Below are 6,209 nucleotides of genomic sequence, written 5' to 3'. Positions count from 1 at the left end.
GGTACCTAAATGATTTGATAATATTTCCTACTTAATATTCCTGTTGCTTAGACCTTGTGTCCTACTTTTGGTCACTAAATACTTTGTGCTTTGCAAAAGCTATTTCTAGTGTGGAAATGAGAAGGCATCGTGCAGTGGACACAGAGGTACCTGAGCTGTAGAAAGCAGAGTTCTCATAGAAACAAATTCTACAATGGCAAAGAAACGTTCTTACATTTTCCTTATACTATATTGTCCATTCCTCTACTTCTCTTTTATGTTTCTACACTTTCCTCTCCTTACGCTGAAGGAATATAAATCCATTTTGCTAATATTCTTTATACAATTGAATTCTCACAGCTATACCTCTCCTGACGAGGAGGTAATGAAATTTCCAAGAAGTTATAAGAAAAACTGATAGCTAAGGAGACAGTGAGAGGAAGTGCCAGGGTTTGCTTGCTCTTTCATCAGACATAGCCCTGTTAAAATGAGAAAGTCATGCCAATGTTGAATTATTAGATGTTTTTCTTAAGTCTGCAAGATGATGCATGTTCATCATAACAATTATAGTTAAAACGCTGCTTGCTGAGTCCCTACAAAGTACAAAGTACTATTTTTGGCACTGGGGAGTCAAAAACTTACATGAAATACATGATGTCTGCCATTGAAAGTTTACAGTCTATTTGAAGATACTCTTCACACGTATGTGTATGTGTGCATATATGTGTATATAACTTGGGATTGTATGCTTTATATTTAACTATATAATTGGGATACATTGTGTATGCATGATTATAATTGGGAAAATTAAGTTTGGAATTAAATTAGACTTGGAAGATTAACTAGTAAAATATTATAATTGGCCATCATTTTAAAAATAATACTAACAGAAAATATAGAATAGAACAGTCTGTACAAATTAAAAATAAGAAATAAGGGAACTTATATGAACAAAGCTTGTATTTTTTGTATGTCTGAAGTTTTGCATACCCTTCATATTTTGAAAAAAGTTAAAATGTAAGAAGCATATGCTAAATATATGATGAGTGATGTTTGTACAGGCAACTAGTACAAAAGCTCAGAAGAGAAAGCAGCTTGGGGATTATTCTGGAATATCTCCAAAGTAAGCTAAGTACATACAGTTCCTGTGTGTTTTACGGAGAGTGAAACTCTTTACTCAGTAGTTAGCCACTATGTGGAAACAGAATGTGAAACCAGAAAATCTTTAATTTAATGAAATCTACATTGTACATAGTCTTTGGAAATTATTCAATCTTAATAGTCCATAAATATATATATGTGTGTTCAGTTCAGTTCAGTCGCTCAGTCGTGTCCAATTCTTTGCGACCCCATGAATTGCAGCACGCCAGGCCTCCCTGTCCATCACCATCTCCCAGAGTTCACTCAAACTCATGTCCATCGAGTCAGTGATACCATCCAGCCATCTCATCCTCTGTCGTCCCCTTGTCCTCCTGCCCCCAATCCCTCCCAGCATCAGAGTCTTTTCCAATGAGTCAACTCTTCGCATGAGGTGGCCAAAGTACTGGAGTTTCAGCTTTAGCATCAGTCCTTCCAAAGAATACCCAGGGCTGATCTCCTTCCGAATGGACTGGTTGGATCTCCTTGCAGTCCTAAGGGACTCTCAAGAGTCTTCTCCAACACCACAGGTCAAAAGCATCAATTCTTCGGCACTCAGCTTTCTTCACAGTCCAACTTCACATCCATACATGACCACAGGAAAAACCATAGCCTTGACTAGACGGACCTTTATTGGCAAAATAATGTCTCTGCTCTTTAATATGCTGTCTAGGTTGGTGATAACTTTCCTTCCAAGGAGCAAGCGTCTTTTAATTTCATGGCTGCAGTCACCATCTGCAGTGATTTTGGAGCCCAAAAAAATAAAGTCTGACACTGTTTCCACTGTTTCCCCATCTATTTCCCATGAAGTGATGGGACCGGATGCCATGATCTTCATTTTCTGAATGTTGAGCTTTAAGCCAACCTTTTCATTCTCCTCTCACCTTCATCAAGAGGCTTTTTAGTTCTTCGCTTTCTGCCATAAGAGTGGTGTCATCTGCATATCTGAGGCTATTGATATTTCTCCTGGCAATCTTGATTCCAGCTTGTGCTTCACCCGGCCCAGCATTTTGCATGATGTCCTCTGCATATAAGTTAAATGAGCAGGGTGACAATATACAGCCTTGACGTACTCCTTTTCCTATTTGGAACCAGCCTGTTGTTCCATGTCCAATTCTAACTGTTGCTTCCTGACCTGTGTACAGGTTTCTCAAGAGGCAGGTCAGGTGGTCTGGTATTCCCATCTCTTTCAGAATTTTCCACAGTTTATTGTGATCCACACAGTCAAAGGCTTTGGCATAGTCAATACAGCAGAAATAGATATTTTTCTGGAACTCTCTTGCTTTTTCCATGATCCAGAGGATGTTGGCAATTTGGGCTCTGGTTCCTCTGCCTTTTCTAAAACCAGCTTGAACATCTGGAAGTTCACAGTTCACATATTGCTGAAGCCTGGCTTGGAGAATTTTGAGCATTACTTTACTAGTGTGTAAGATGAGTGCAATTGTGCGATAGTTTGGGCATTCTTTGGCATTGCCTTTCTTTGGGATTGGAATGAAAACTGACCTTTTCCAGTCCTGTGGCCACTGCTGAGTTTTCCAAATTTGCTGGCATATTGAGTGCAGCACGTCCACAACATCATCTTTCAGGATTTGAAATAGCTCAACTGGAATTCTATCACCTCCACTAACTTTGTTTGTAGTGATGCTTCCTAAGGCCCACTTGACTTCACATTCCAGGATGTCTGGCTCTAGGTGACTGATCACACCATTGTGATTATCTGGGTCATGAAGATCTTTTTTGAACAGTTCTTCTGTGTATTTTTGCCACCTCTTCTTAATATCTTCTGCTTCTATTAGATCCATACCATTTCTGTCCTTTATTGAGCTCATCTTTGCATGAAATGTTCCCTTGGTATCTCTAATTTTCTTGAAGATATCCCTAGTCTTTCCCATTCTGTTGTTTTCCACTATTTCTTTGCTTTGATCCCTGAGGAAGCCTTTCTTATCTCTCCTTGCAACAAAATGCTGTAAAACTTCCTTAAGAGGATAAGCTATTTCATTTTTCCCAAAGAAGTCCAACATCAATATCACCCTTAGCTATTTTTTTCATTCTCAGCAAAATAGCATACAGGTGTTTTGTCTTTTGTCAGTGCCCACGGGTAGTGCAAAATTATCCTTTGTCCGCCCCAAAGCTGCAGAGTCCACCCCAGACTCTGAATCAACAAGTCTGAAGCCCTGCGGCTGGCAAGAAGTAACTTCTGCTGTCAGCTCTCCAGGCTTCTCACTGACCCAGGCTTGGAATGCAGCGCAGAGTGGAAGTGTTTAATTTGAAAGTTATCTGCTCCTTGCAAGTTTACCTCAGGGGTTCAGAAATATTGAGCTGCTTGGCAATAGAAGAAACCTCCCAATAAGAGGGCAGGCTGAAAAGATTAGTTTCACTGAGGCAAGGAGGACAAAATCTGAAGCATGAAACACTGGTCACTACTCTTGATCTCAAGGGATAAAAACCCAGTGAATCAAGTTTAATCAGAAAGAGAATTGGTTCATGTTATTGAAAAGTCCAGGAGAGAATCTGGCTTCATGGTCTCTAGATGATCAAAACTTTGGCTCTCACTATCTCCCATTCTCTTTCTTGCTCCTGTTCTCATAGCTGTTTCTCCAAATGAATTACCTGTGTCCTCTCAGACTGTAACCTGAGGATGGAGTAGACAAAGAGTTGAGGATAGGAGAGTGGACTTAGGGGGTTTGAGATTGACAGGTATACAGTGCTGTATTTAAAATGGATAACCAACAAGGACCTACTGTACAGCACAGAGAACACTATTCAGTATTATGTGGCAGGCTGAATGGGAGGAGAGTTTGGAGGAGAATGGATTACATGTATATGTATAGCTGAGTCCCTGGTGGCTCAGATGGTAAAGAATCCACCTGCAACGCAGGAGACCCCAGTTCAATTCCTGGATTGGGAAGATCCCGTGGAGGAGGGCCTGGCAACCCACTTCAGTATTCTTGCCTGGAGAATCTCATGGACAGAGGAGACTGGCGTACTACAGGTCACGGCGTCACAAAGAGTCAGACATGACTGAGAAACTAAGCACAGCACAGAACTGAGTCCCTCTGCTGTGCACCTGAAATTATCACATTGTTAACTGGCTATACTTTGATATAAAATATAGAGTTTAAAAAAAAGAAACTGCGACAAAACCAGATATGAGAAGTAAGTCAGCCATCAGATATATGAGTACAGAGGACAAAAGGCTCAATAATTTTCATAGATCTCCATGAAATAATGACAGTAACATTTATTGAGCATCACCTGCACCTTTACTTTACCAAGCAGTAAATCTCATTAAACCTTCAAAATTCTGTGAGAGAGTCTCAGAGATCTAAATGTCTTGCCCAAATTCACATAACTGTTAAACCATGCAGCTACCATATTTGAAAACCCAGGTCAGTACATATCAATCCAATACTGGACACTCTGGACATTGGCCAAAGTGTTTACTGCTAAAGACTCATAACTGCCTTCTCCTAAAATCTCCCTTCAGAAAGAGAGTTCCCTCAAGAAAGGGAGATGCTTCACCCAAGGCTTTGCCCCTCAATAAAAGGTACCAAGATCCAGTCACGTCACATTAATTTGAGAGACTGCCAAGAACTTCCCATGGGATCTTCAGGGGCCTCTGTTACAACTGTGTCACTGTTAAACTTCAGTTTCTGCCCCGTTTCACTCCCCACTCTTCCGTATGTGTGTTGTTCCCAAGCGTACCCATAGTAAGACTCACATGCACAAAACTCCATTTCTGATTCTGTTTCCAGGGAACCAACCTTAAACAAGTTGAAAGCCTGAACTGTTGACCTTTATCATAAACTACCTCTTCACATCAAGTTTGTTGACTCTACCTGCTTAACTCTAAAGAGACAGTGGGAAATGAATCATGAAGTTTTGAAAATGAGCAATTTCCAAACAGGGAACCAAAAAAAAAAAAAAAAAATGTTCGCATGACATACTCAGAACAGTAGCATAATTTTATGTGAATTGCGGACCTAGTCAACAATTTTTCAAGGTAAATATTTTATGTTCCCTATTACAAAGCTGAGCAGAAGGCCTTCATCATATTGGTTTACTCTTTCCTGTCTTCTTGGCAAATTAAACTGTTTGATGAACAGCTTGCATTTAGCAGTTTCTCCTTTGTGGTGTTTTACAACATTGAGCTTGCCTGGCTGTCAGAAATGGTTTAGATACAAATTGTTTCCTTGAGGAGTAACCATGCAGTCCTGTACTCCTAGGTCACTGGGAATTTGTTAATATTCATCAAGTCCTGTGGTATGTCAAATAGACACAAAATTTCCAATCCCCAGCTTCAATCTGAGTTGCAACAGAAACCACTATAAGAAAGAGCACTTTATCTATCTAGTCCTTGAAGGATGTTTCAAGTTCATCTAGTCCTTCTAGAACTTTCAGAAACTGGTCATTTTTTCCCTTCGCTCTCAGTATTTTTCGGTATGAAAGACTGGCCTCCATGTTTCGATTTCTTCAGAATATTTGCAGTTCCACTGTTAGAAATTCTTTCTCTGGTAATCAGTCAAAGGTGACTAAAGCAATAGCAAACTTTTAAACCTTTTTATTGCAGTTCGGTATAAGGGTGACTGAGTTTACAAGCAACTTTTCAAACAGGTGGTTTTGATGACTAAGTTCTATAGAGGGATAGGGTAGGAAGCCAGCTCTGGTAGAACAATTATTTGTTCATGATGCTTGGCAGACATGACTTTATTTGGTCCTCAGCTAACCCTAAATTATTCCTGTGTTATCCCCCTTTTGGGCTTTCCTGGTAGCTCAGCTGGTAAAGAATCTACCTGCAGTACAGGAGACCCTGGTTCGATTCCTGGGTTGGAAAGATCCCCTGGAGAAGGGAATGGCAACCGACTCCAGTATTCTGGCCTGGAGAATTCCAGGGACTGTATAGTCCATGGGATTGCAAAGAGTCAGACGCGTCTGAGCAACTTTCACTATCCCTCTTTTATTGGTGAGGAAACTGAACTTTAGAAAAGGTTGTCCAATATCACATACCTAGAAAGTATCAGACATGGGTTCCAGGTGTGGGCCTGCCTAACAGAACAGCATCATCCTCTCAAAACACTGGACTCATCAGGGGA

Source organism: Bubalus bubalis, chromosome 15, assembly GCF_019923935.1.
Source record: "Bubalus bubalis isolate 160015118507 breed Murrah chromosome 15, NDDB_SH_1, whole genome shotgun sequence".
Lineage (NCBI taxonomy): Eukaryota > Metazoa > Chordata > Mammalia > Artiodactyla > Bovidae > Bubalus > Bubalus bubalis.
The sequence above is the reverse complement of the archived record's forward strand: the minus strand, read 5'-3'. Positions refer to the sequence as shown.